The sequence below is a fragment of the Saccopteryx bilineata genome, chromosome 4 (assembly GCF_036850765.1).
Source record: "Saccopteryx bilineata isolate mSacBil1 chromosome 4, mSacBil1_pri_phased_curated, whole genome shotgun sequence".
Classification (NCBI taxonomy): Eukaryota; Metazoa; Chordata; class Mammalia; order Chiroptera; family Emballonuridae; genus Saccopteryx; species Saccopteryx bilineata.
This window is the reverse complement of record NC_089493.1, coordinates 207,339,475-207,352,657: the sequence shown is the minus strand read 5'-3', so window position 1 is coordinate 207,352,657 and position 13,183 is coordinate 207,339,475.

Genomic DNA, 13,183 nt, shown 5'->3' with positions numbered 1-13,183 from the left:
TGTTATCATCATCATTATCATTAGCTTATATATATATATATACATATACATATATACATATACATATAAGACATCTTGATCCCTTCATCGCCCTCTACTTCCATTTCATCCATCAGTGAAGTCTCAATGCCACTATCAGTATCCTCTGCTCATGCACAATTTGATTCTTATAAAACTCTAGTTGAATTGAACTATATATATATATAGTTAAGAGAGGCTTTTCCCTGGCCGGTTGGCTCAGCGGTAGAGCGTCAGCCTAGCGTGCGGAGGACCCGGGTTCGATTCCCGGCCAGGGCACACAGGAGAAGCGCCCATTTGCTTCTCCACCCCTCCACCGCGCTTTCCTCTCTCTCTCTTCCCCTCCCGCAGCCGAGGCTCCATTGGAGCAAAGATGGCCCGGGCGCTGGGGATGGCTCTGTGGCCTCTGCCTCAGGCGCTAGAGTGGCTCTGGTCGCAACATGGCGATGCCCAGGATGGGCAGAGAGCATCACCCCCTGGTGGGCAGAGCGTTGCCCCTGGTGGGTGTGCCGGGTGGATCCCTGTCGGGCGCATGCGGGAGTCTGTCTGACTGTCTCTCCCTGGTTCCAGCTTCAGAAAAAAAAAAAAAAAAAGAAAAAGAGGCTTTAAAGAAACCATGAGAGCAATGCTCAGTGTCTCATCCATCATGTAGCCTTAAGACTTAGCACAAGACTCTGACACACAGAGGGACTCAATGAATGGATGTGGAACACAAGTTATCTGCTGCCTTCTATTTCAAAGGTCACCTACCCTAGTATTTTGGGGGGGAAATATTTTTTCTCCTATCTGCTTCTGATTCAGTTCATGCTGAAGCCTGCTTCTCTGCCTGACTTTATTGAACAAGTAATAATTGAAACCTGCTTTGTGTCTGGAATTATTTTAGGAACTGGGTATATTAGTGGTGGCCAAACTGACAAGATCTTTGCCTCATGGAGCTGACAGCCAGAGGGAAGAATACAATAATGAGAAAATCTTACAAATAAATATAAAATTATAACTATGACATGTGTTACTAAGAAAAGGCTATCAAGAAAAGAGAAAGTTTCTCTGAATAAATGACAGTTGAGCTGAGAATGAATGAAAAAGAAGCTGACAAAAGGGAATGAAGGAGCTCCCCAGGCAAAGGAAAGAGCATCTGCAAAGTCTCTACAAGGAGCACGTGTGGCTGGGCCAGAGCCGTACAGAGAGTGGTTGTGCTGGATAATGCTGGAAAGAAAGGGGATGCTCAGAGCATGCGGGACCCAGAAATTCCACTCATTCTATCACTGGTCACCACACAGAACTATAGGACACCATTTTTCTTGATAAAGTGCTGGTCTAAGCCAAAAAGAAATGAAGAAAAAGCCTTACTTTACTCTTTCCCTTATTTCCCATTCACTACTAGCCCAAGACTGCTGTGAAGAGCAGAAATTTTATAGAAAGTTTAGGAGAAAGAGAGGGAGAAATATAACATAGTTCAAAATAGAGGACAACTGAAAATGCATAACAGATATTACTGACCTTAAAATGTTCCAAGGCCATCATCATTTACTCCAACTTCAGAGCTGTTAGGCTGCCAAGACAAAGTCATCTACTCTAGGTTTCTACCGCTAATAACACAACTGCAGTCATGATTCCTGCTGGTGATTGTTTGCTTTCTTTAACCTGTCCAAGGTCAGGTTCTCTAGCATGACTTCCACCACTACGGATGAGAACAGAAAGAATGTTTGTGCATGAAGGCAGGTTCATTTCTTTGAGTTTATTTCTTCTATCACAATGAATAACCAAGAACTCCTAGGTCAGTCCACTGAAAACCAATCAGATGACTTTGTACAATCAAATTCCTTTTAATAAAAAATCCTGCACTACTTAAAAACTTTTTATTCACTTAATAAGCATTCATATAGCACTTAAAATTTGCCATTGGCTGTGCTGGTTCCTGACATACACAAAAGATTTGTAAAGAATGGTTCTTGGCCTAGAAGTGCTTATGAGAAATTATTTCAGGAAAATATCTTGTGGAAAGTGCTATAACTGAGGTGTAGCTGTTTTGTGGGAGCACAGAGGAGGATAATTCTCACTGGGGGAGAGGGATGACTTCTCTGTACCCAAGTTTCCCCAACTGTAAAATGAGGATACCATATCTAAACACTTAGAAAAGTAAACAGTATAATTTTTTGCTGTTAGGATTATTTACGCCCAGATTAAAACCTCTCAGTAATCCTCTGCTTCCTAGTATTAGCCAATGTAAAATTCCTAGGTGAAGGCAACTAGGAAGGAAAACGTGCCGCACAATCTTTGCAATGCTTCCAAAAATAACAGAGAAATGACCTTTGATGAAGTCTTTATTTGCCTTCATGATTTGGGGTACTGGAAGGATGGAATTATTCTAAGGCAGTGTATACACAAATCACTTGTGGAACTTCTTTAAACTTCCAATTCCTGAGCATATTCCTCCCCGCCCACCCTAAAATGCTGGTTCAGGGGATATAAGATAACTGGAATTTTACTGTCTTAGTTAAAGAGAGGGGAGGAATGTTCTTCTTGTTCTTCTGGCTTTGGGTTTTCTTCTGCTAATTATATAGCCACCAGCTGAAATCCTCTACTTATTAACCTGAAGCCCATTTGGATTTCTACAAAACCAAAGGTCAATGTTCTTGCTTGCTCACTTGGCTCCAACACAATGCCGAGGATCCCCAGAGTCCAGAATTCTTTAATAAAACCCAAAACTATTTTGCCTTTCTCTGGGGGTAAAGAAGTGGGACAGATTTCCACCTTTTAGCCCCTAAGAAATAACTGCAGGGGTTTAACCTATCAAATATATGAGTATACTACAGCAAAAGGAAGGGCATGGATCATAGTCTTTGATTTGTCTTTTTCTTCTAAACAGAGTAAACACTAAATAGGAGAAATGAAATAAGAGACTAAGAACTTTCTGCTCTTTTTACTCTCTCAAAGAAACTTTTTGAGATAAATCCAGGGGCAAGGACATTCTAACAATTCACAGAAATGTTGAAGCATCAGAACTTACTCTCAGAGGGCACTCCAGAGCCTAGACAAAGCTGACCTGGAAATCATTTTGACAAAGGGCTTCTTCTTTGCCGGCTATATGCCAGACCTATTCTCTGTATGTTCCTGTGCTGGGTCCTTGTCCACTGTTCGTTCCCTGGACTCAGTCCCAGCCCCACCAGCACCCCCAGCAGGAGAAAACTCAGAATCTGCTCTACCCTGGGTTGCCAATGACAACTAGAAACTCTAGGCTGGGAAGACAGCGTCCTGGGCAGCTTGTTTTTGCTCTTTCCCAATCTGTTCAACTCAGTTTCCTGCTGGCAGCAGTGTTCCTTCTGTGCCAACTTCAAACCACTGAGTGCCCTGGGCATGGGCCCGGTCTCTGGAGCTATGCCCAGTGCTTGGCCCTCAGCCCAGGAGTTGTCAAGTGTCTGCACTGGGTATCTGTCCCTTCAGTTGCCTGCCCTCCAATCTTCTCCTTGGAACATCGGGATAAGAAACATTCATCCTTGTCATTTTTCCAAGCCTACCCCAAAGCTTCTTCATGCCTTTGTTAAGGGAATGGGCCACGTGTGGTTGCAAGCACCAGCTGAACAGGAAGGGAGGGTGCTGGGACTTGTATAGGTATTTAAGAATTCCTTCAGAGCTTTCAAACGATCATAAAATATTTAAAGGGCTTTTGGGTCCCAGGCTGTGGATTCTTCAGGAACCAGAACCTGAATGCATCCTCACTTTACAGGATGCTTCTAGAACTTCTTCATTCTTAAGATCCTTTGGCTAAATATAGCCTTTTGGATGGGGTAGTGATGGAATCTAGCTAAATATAGCCTCAAAGAGTTGTACGTGAGGTTGAACCTGTCAAAATATACCCCTAGGATAGTATACAACCATTTAACAGCTGCCTCTGGGTGCTCCACACAGGCCCTGGGGTGGGGGTGGGTACATACCACAGGAGCATGGCCCAAAGGGAGAGGGAGAGTCAACTGTGGGGAAGGGAGAATGAACCACCACTGACCTGAAGAAAAGACTGGCTGGACTGGAGCAAAGGTGGCAAACTCCTGCTACTTTAAAATTCCCACGCCAGGTTCCTGAGCACAGAGATTTATGCAATATTTAAATCGCCAAAGTCAAATGGGTTCAGCAAATTGTAGGAAAGTAAACATACTATTTAACCACTAGCTGGGTGGCCATCACATATGTTACATATCTAAAAATTTAAGTCAGAACAGCTCGAACCTTTCTAGGTCTGATTCTTAGTCGTTCTGAACAGGGTTAGTATTATTTATTAACAAAACTGAGGCTGCTCTTTCCCCTTAAAAAGAAAGTACTTAGCCCTTTGATATAAATCTACACATTAAAAAAATAATGGTTTGTTTCTAAAACCATGAGCAAGAGAGCCAGATTACTTTTCTAATTTAGAATTCTTTGTTTGCATATGTAAACAGAAAGAGGTGCCCAGTCTGCTTTTTGGAAAGCAAGTTTAGTTCACAGAATAGGCAGTCAAAAAAATCTCATTTGTACCTTCATATATAGTAAATTTGGAAAGCAAAGCACTGGTGGACTAAAAAACATATTGAATGCTAAATGTAACTGCCATGATGACCGAATATAGCCACAATCAGAAAATATTCTAAACTTTAGACCCACTGTTTAGTCGACAGCTTCTTTTTCATGCCTGCTCATTATATAGCAAGTTGTGGGGTAAATGGTTGTTTAGAGCATTATTTATCATATTCCCACATTCACATTGAGCTGGAGCTCCTTTCTACATTCCACTTTTAAAAAGCCACTAAAAATTCCTTGGGTCAGAAGTAAAATTAAACATCCTGCCAGGGATACTGAAAAATGCAATTGCAATCTGTAGTCCTGGGTGTAAAGATTAGCTTTATTTCAAAGCATTTCCAAGTCAGATAACTTCAAATGATATATTTTCATTTAATATTCTTATGAACAAAAAAATTCCATAACAACTTCAGGAAAAAAATAAACTACACTTCTATGCAATGTGAAAATGTTAAAAAATATTTTCCCCATAAAACTACAATTATTATTAAGGGTTTACTAACCCATTTAGGATTTTAGAATATTTACTGTTTAATCTTAACATGCTGCAGTTTTTGGCTAAACATATAAACTCATTATAATGTCAACACAATATTTTTACAGCAGCAGCAGCATCTTAAACATGTAGAAACATGTTACAGGTTATAAAACAGCAATAGATTCCAAGAGCAATCAAAGTCATCTCAGATTAAAACTGGCATCAAGTTCTTCTAAAAACACATTTACCTACCAAATACCACTAGAGATTGGCTTGATTATTACAAACAGAGAAAACAAGTAGGACACCAGTCTATAGTGTAACGTAGTGTGTCTGGGTGTGTGAGCACATGAGCATATTTTCCCTAAAAGACAAAAAATCCTAACCTCTCCTATGGGAATCAGGAATCTCTCTTTCTCTCTCAGAACTGCTTTCATTTTGACCCAAATTTGCTGCCTTACTTGAAATGATTTTACCTTTCTCACTATAAATTCATTTGAAGTAAAACTGTAGACTCTTCAAATTTAGAACATAAAAAATGATTAATCTTAAGAAAGTGTATTCTGCCATTATCTAATTTTATATACTATTTCTTTTCTTTTGTCATTCGTTTGGTGTTAAATTTTACAAATTTAGTCTAATGCCAACCAGTGATCTGCCTGGGAAACTTGCCTTAGCAGGCAGATGTCCAAATAAAAAAATAACCCATCCTCATAGAAGAAATATGTACAAACATTTACACATCATACAGAATAAGGCTGAAATGGGTGGGGTGACTTGATTGACACCCATTTTTCACTTTCATTGGAAAATTTCATGGGCATCCTCCAATACACTTAGACAAATTTATATGAATGGAAGCTCTGACTAATGATGCCGTTATCTATATGCCAAATATAAATGAAGGCCTGAAAACCCTGAGTCATTCATGGAAGCTATTAAAATGACAGGGAAGGAGAAAAATGATAAAATGCCTTGAGATGGCAAATTAATAAAAAGAATATATGTGAAAAGAAAATACTGTGTACTTAATTTCTAGAAAAAGATCTAATTCTACTAAACAGGGTCGTCTTATGAATTGCAAAAATTACACTATATACAATCTTTTAGCAATAAAATTATTTTAACCATTAGTAACTATGGGTTATTTAGGAGAATGAAGTCAATACCTTTGTTTTCCTGAGGCAGACAGGGGCAGTATTGTGCTGTTCATGAACTTCATTAATATTCATTAATTTTTAAAGCAGTTTCAGTAGGTTTGGCCATTATCTGTACAGATATTTTAGCTTTAAATGAAAATAACTGCAAGAATTTCATTATTTAAAAATGTAATTAGCATAAAATTCAAAACCTATGTTTTTGTTAGAGGACATTATTCATACGAGAGTTTATATTTTTCAGAAGAGTTCGTTTTAACTGAATTCCTGGGGTAAAATTCTAAGATTCATAGTGACTGAAAAACCTAAATGTAACTAAGAGTAAACCAAAAATACTTTTTAAAAATTTCCTAATTAATTTTCACTTTAAAGACGACCATAGTTGACCCAATTAATTCTCAAATGAATTTGGTTGTTTGACATTCTTTAGGATTTCACAGTAGACTATTTTCACCCATCCAGCACCTTAGATCCCCAAAGAGCCCAGTGCACATTTAGTGATATTTACCTTATGAAGTAACTAAATCCAGATGAGCATAGAGCTCACATTATGGCAAAAAGAAATTGTTTCCTCATGTTTACCACTCCCATTTGGGGACTAGAAACTGAAAACTCTTAAAATTATCCTTGTGCAACTAGGAAATTGTAGACAGAAATGCAAAATAATTTTATTTGTAAATAAACCTAGCTTTAGAAACCATATAATACCATACTGTGCAGAAGTCCTCTACCCTTTGTAAATCAGGGTTTTTATACTAGGGCAGATTAACAACCAGGGCAAATAATTCATGCATGTGGAGATGGAAATGGAATATTCCACATGTCCTTGATTCATGTCACAAGGTTGAGTAGTACTTTGTGGATTATAAAAAAAATAGTAAGTAAAAATTAAAATACCACCTAAAGAAGTCAGGTCAATTTAGGAAAAATTTTGAGGCATAGCCAACAGGAAAATTCACTATAGCGAATAAACTTCAAGAAAACACATTCTTATGTGTTTTAAGGACTACCTGCTCTATAACTATATTTGAATGTTTCATTTGTGTTTGTCAAAAGTACCCTCTAGTCGCTGAGAAACACGTCACCTGTATTTTCCTTAGATTTTATTTTTTGCTTTTAGGTTTTGTGTTTATGGTAAGCTGGTCTCTTGGGACTAGCACAATTTTCTATTTAGGACAGTTTGAAAGTTAGAGGAAAGCATCTTGCTTCTTGTTATCAAAGATACATGATTGTGGACTTAAATTTTTCTAAAAACATGGTTACTAACAGTTGACCAAGAAGAAGATAAATCTAGTACCTGGCTCCCTATATGGAGTAAACCTGCTTCCCCACCCTCACACCATCACAGTGAGGTAATGGGCAGCATTCTCTTCAAAAATATTTATTCACTCTGACTTACTGTTGAAGAGTAAAGAATTTTGCTGCACCCACAAGTGGATTGATTTCCAATTCAACCGAGCAGGATTTTGGTTGCTCACTTTAGGGGTATTGAACCCTCTGAGCCACTCATATCTGCCTTTACATTACATGGGGGATAGAGCAACTGTGTCTCTGACTTCCTGGGTCTGAACGCAAAATGTGGCCTTTCAATCTAGATACTAAGTTTATGGCAGGGTTCAGCTCCTCCATAAAAACCTGTGTCCCCCAAATAGCACTACTCCATGAATGCCTACGGTCACAGATCACAACTCTGTAAGCCAGGCCTTGTCCTCTGCAGCAGTATGAGCAGATTGAATGTGTCAGCGTGGAAATACTGAATGGAGAGTGTTCGTCTGAGTCCCCAATCCTGGGAGGGTGGGAGGATACCAGGAGCATCTCAACTGGGGAGCAACTGGAAACCACCAACCCTGGAACTGAGTAGCATCTCCTTGAACCAAACCTGGAAACCTGGCTAAAGGAAAGGAGCCAGAGAGTTTAGACCCAATGGTGTCATCAAGGTACCAGAACAGATCTATTCAAGACAGAAAAGGTGGTACATCCCAGCCTTTAAATCGCAGACTTTTTAGGTTGCAGTTGAAGCCCCAAAATACATTTTGTGACTCGAATGCCCTTTATTCCGAAATATCCCTTAGATGTCTGTAGAAATGTCCTACAGGAGTGTAGAGAGCATCCCACCCCCACCCCGCGCTGCCCCCTCTGGCTTTGCCTAGCCACAGCTTCCAGGTCACCTTTGTTGCGGGGACGCAAAGCAACGTTCGCCCCTGTCTGTGTACCAACCGTCCTCAGCCCAGAGGCTGCAGGACCAAGTCGCCGCTCCCCTGCGCCCAGCCCTCCACCCGCGCCCTCCGCGGCCCCTTCCCCACTCCCTGCCCGGGCCGGTGCCTTATCTACCCCCGACACCCGCAGGCGCTCTTGGCGCCCACCAGTAAATCCTAACAGCCCCAGCCTTCCAGGAAAGAGGGAAAATAAAAAAAGACCATGACATCATGGGCACGTTTATTTGGGTTTGTTTGTTTGCTTGTTGGCTCGATTAAGTACTCGTAGAAGGTGCACGTACCCCACACAGGAGAAGTTTGATGTTGACAAACTTCTGGTGGCAGCGAGACTGTGTCAGCACAACTTCCGGGATAATGAGAGCTGCTTTGCAGGGAGCGCGGCGGCGGCGGCGGGAGGCGGCCGCAGGACGGAACAGCAAATGCTATTCAGCCCGAGCAGTTTCAAGCCGCCCGAGCTGGGGAATTACTGTAGTCGAGCTATGGCTCTTACCACCGGCGCTGGATCTGGGCGCTCGTTCGGGGGGGAAGCTGCAGGCACAGGGCGCCGAGAGGAGAGCTTTCAAGTTACTTTGCTCCATCCCTGCACTCGACTGAGGCTTGCAGGCTGCGTGGCAACTGCAAACATCTTGTTCCCTGCTTCTTTGGGCTTCTGCCCTGGAACCAACCAACTTTTCACTCCCCCCAAACTCCCTCTTTGTTTCAAATAGGACTCTCCAAAATTTATTCTTGGGAAGACTGACAGCCGGGGTCAAGAAACAGCTGTTGAAGTTAATGTTTCTTCCTCCCACTTCGTCTGATGGTTGTGCCCTGCCAAGACAAAGTGAGAGGCACTGCCTGGTGGCTTCTTTAAACAGACTGCATTTAGCCAAAAAAAAAAAAAAAAAAAAAAAAGAGGGTGATATTTTCCTGCTTAACATACAGTCTGATCAGAAATTCAACAGCATGTGCCTTTCAACTTGTGCTGATTACTTGCTGAAAAGATGTTGCAGCTTTTAGTTTTGAACACTTTTGGACTGGGGGAGGGGATGGTGGGAGAAGTTTGGCACTTCCTATGTTTCATTAAAAGGACAACAATTTTAAACCTTACCCCCTCTGACTCACCTCTCACCCTCAAAAATGGTAGAATGGCCTGAGGGAGGGAGAAAAGGGTTGCATTCCTTTGCAGGGTTTAATTCACATTTCAAAATTTAAATCATTATGCAGAATATGGGCTTGCCTAGAGTTAGGTAAGTAGTTTTTTATTTGGAGACTTGGGCCCAACCTGGATCGTACTGCCAGCTCTTGGTGGCTCTGTGGCTTCTCCACATTAGGTCTGCCTCCTCTCCCTTTCCCCAGTCCAACTCCTTGTTTGCCCAGAGGACCTACAGTGGGGAGGCTACCCTGTTCATTCTGCTTTCTCCAAGGTGAAGGCTGGTTTAAGCACAGCCCTTCCTCAGTTCTGCTTTTTACACTGCTGATGGGCCGTGGGATTGTCTTCCTGAGTCTCCATCCCCTGACTGAGACCTCCGGGGTCCATCCACTGTAGTGAGAGTAGGCAGGTGAGAAGTCTGCTCCTTCCAGATCAGAGGACTTAACCAGTCTTCCAATGGACCCATTCTCTTCTAGGAATGCTCCACTCACTTGGTCTCTGTCAGACACAATCATATAAACATATAAAAGGCCCTCCTTCCACACCACCAGGTTATCCTGTCACCACATTGCAATGCAGTGTCATCACAAAGTGATATTGCATCAGGCCTAAGGATATTTTAGGAAGCTGTCAAGCTGGGTCCAACAAGTGTCAGGCCCACGCTGCCAAAAGAGGGGGTGCAGAGCTGCTGGACAGGTGGCAGTGATGCCCTCTCGAGTCTCAGCTCCCCCAGCCCCCAAACCAGTGGCTTCCCAAGCCTCTCTCTGCCCTGCTCCAGATACCACCACTTTTGTTTTCTCTCATGTCTCTGCAAAGTGTTTGGGGCCCCCTTTTGATGTATTTCCTGTTTTTCTGCCTCTCGTGGTCACCCACTGAAGCCATAATTAGTATTTGTTCTTATTAACAAAGAAGAGTTGGAGTTGCAGTGTCTGCTGCACATACAGCCTCCAACTTGGGTGTCTACGGGCCTCCTTGACTTATCTGCCTTGGGTGAACTTTTCTCATTCTTCAGACTCTGGATCTCCAGCAGGTTGGCACAGTCACAGCAGCCAGGAATCAGTGGCTGCTGTGCCTCTGCAAATGCCCCCTTCTCTGAGTTCTGCTAATGCAATCCAGCAGCCAATTGCCTGAAATTCCTTCCGCTCTATTGTTCTCAGTCCTTACAGAGGCCAGTGCTCAGCGTCTAGCAGGGCTGTGAGGCAGACCTCCACTGATTCTGGAGTTGTAATTCTCCACTGTTGGCTCCTGCAGTTTTATTACAGCCTCTTCCTCCCCACTCCACCCCCCCCCCCAAGATTGACAGACATAAAATTTCCAGTGTGGAGACCTGCAACAGCACCCTTAAAGGCTTCTTTGTGTGGAAATATAACCTTAGGGCAAAGTCGGCCCAGCTCCAGGAAAGGCACATTATCCTGCTACAGGGAAGTCCTGTGCTGGGACAGACCTCAGGATTTCTTTTTCTGACTGGCTACCTGGGATCCTCCCAGGGACAATGCTTTCTTCCTCTATTTGGGGGGGGGGGGAGGGTATTTTGGGGGATCAGCAGTGCTGTAAGAGGAGACCTGTAGTGGCTGTCCAGAGAGCTCTACATGCAATCAGAGTAATCAGATGTCCTTCCTTCAGTGAGTGGGTCTCTAATGCAAGCACAGGTCAAAATGTCCCTAGTGCAGTAGAAGTTTACACAATTTGTTCCTCTTGGACCTGGTGCTAATGCTACCATGCCCAGATGGGATGCCTTTGGATCACTAAGAGGGTTTGATCTATTTATGCAGGTCCTGGGTTAGACAAATTACTCCAAAAAGGCCAGGGTGAAAAGGTACAGAATCTTAATCTATCATGTAGGATTAAAGTCAGATTTAAATCAGGTAGAATTATTAAATTCTCTCTTTTTCCAAAGAGAGGAAGGATTAAAGAATCCTCTTTGTTTAAGTATAGTGAGGTCAAGAATGTAACATCTTATGTTTGGAGTTACTTTTTCTCTCCACATTTTAAATGTTCGTTTATATTTCTCAGTTGGTCAAATAGAACAGCAATAGAAAATTCAACTTTAGATATATATGACTAGGTATTAACTGTTCTCTATAGACAAGTGCAAAAAACAAGAGATGAAACTCTGCACTCATTACAGAGGGCACCCTGGAAGAATGGAGACTACGCCTGAATTAAGGGACAGGTGAGAGACAGCAAGTTAGAGAAAATGAAATTGGAATCAGGGAGAGATAAGAAAGACACAAACAGTTCATATGGAATCTAGTTGAGATGGGGTCATTCAGTCCTATAGAACCAGGAGCTGAAGTTATTAGTATGGAGAAGTTAACACTATGCTTTTACTCAATGTTTTTGGAAAATGTGTTCTCAGAGCATCAAGAACATGGACAGTGAAGGCAATGGAAACAAGGAGATGCCTTTAGATTGAATTTGAGATTACAGAATATGGACAGAAACAAAAAATACACATGCAATTATTTCCCTCCCCTCTTCCCTTTTCCTCCTAAATCTGTGTGTGTGTGTGGGGGGGGGGGGGGGATGTAATTTAGGACTAAAAGGTTCCCTGTTGTTTCTCCTCTAGCTTCTCCTCCAGTTATCCCATCCACACTCCAGTTCTGGTTTTGGGCAGAACTGCAATTGTCCTTTGCAGGGAATTGCATGAACTCCTGTGCTGGTTTTCTAGTATGGGAAATGTGCCTGGGGAGGCTATGACCACCAAACTAGTTTCATTATGACCCAAGGTACACTTAACCCCTGCCCATCACTGGTAGGCAACTGGCCCAGCACACTCTTCCTCGACAGTGCTCTTTAAAATGTTACTTACATTTTACAGTGTAGGCCCAAGCTATAAGTTGGGATTTTATCTTGGCCAAAGAAAAACCAAAACAACAACAACAACAAAACAACCTCTTGTGCCTGTAAAGTTTTAACTTCTACTATGGACCTGCTGGAGATTTGCAAAATCAGGTCATAGCATTGAAGAAAAATCTTCCCATTTCAGTTAAGAGGAGTTGGCAGGGAAGTGAAGAACAAATGAAAAACCCATGGTCACATAATTAAATTTATTAGTCAAATAGATTTTAACCTTTATTTTCCTCTTAAGAGTGAATTTAATGTTTGCCAAAAGTACAAAATCAACAACTCTGAAAAAAAGCACATTTTATATTTTGGTTCAGAATCTACAGCAACTGTGGGAAGTCTTCATAACTATGCTTCATCTCCTTGCCTTGGAACTCATTTATGTGATGAGAATTATTCCAGATCAAAAACGGTATCATTAGTATCAGTCACTTTTAGGTGAACCAAGCTGTTTGGGTTCTTACCTCAACAGGCCAAATTAAATTAACATTTTAATGATGTGTTTCTGGCATTGTTCATGCTCATAAAGAGTAACTTACTTTATTTGACTCATGGCAACAAGGCTAAACAAGTGATTCAAAACATGGATCTTTTCAGATCTAAAAATTAAGTTTCCCTGCATTCGTCTGAGGCAGCTAAGATTCTTCAGAATCTATAAACCCAACTATATGATGCTTCCAAGACAACCATCAAAAATTACAGCTAGAGGCCCTGGCTGGTTGGCTCAGTGGTAGAGCGTCGGCCTGGCGTGCAGAAGTCCCGGGTTCGATTCCCGGCCAGGGCACAC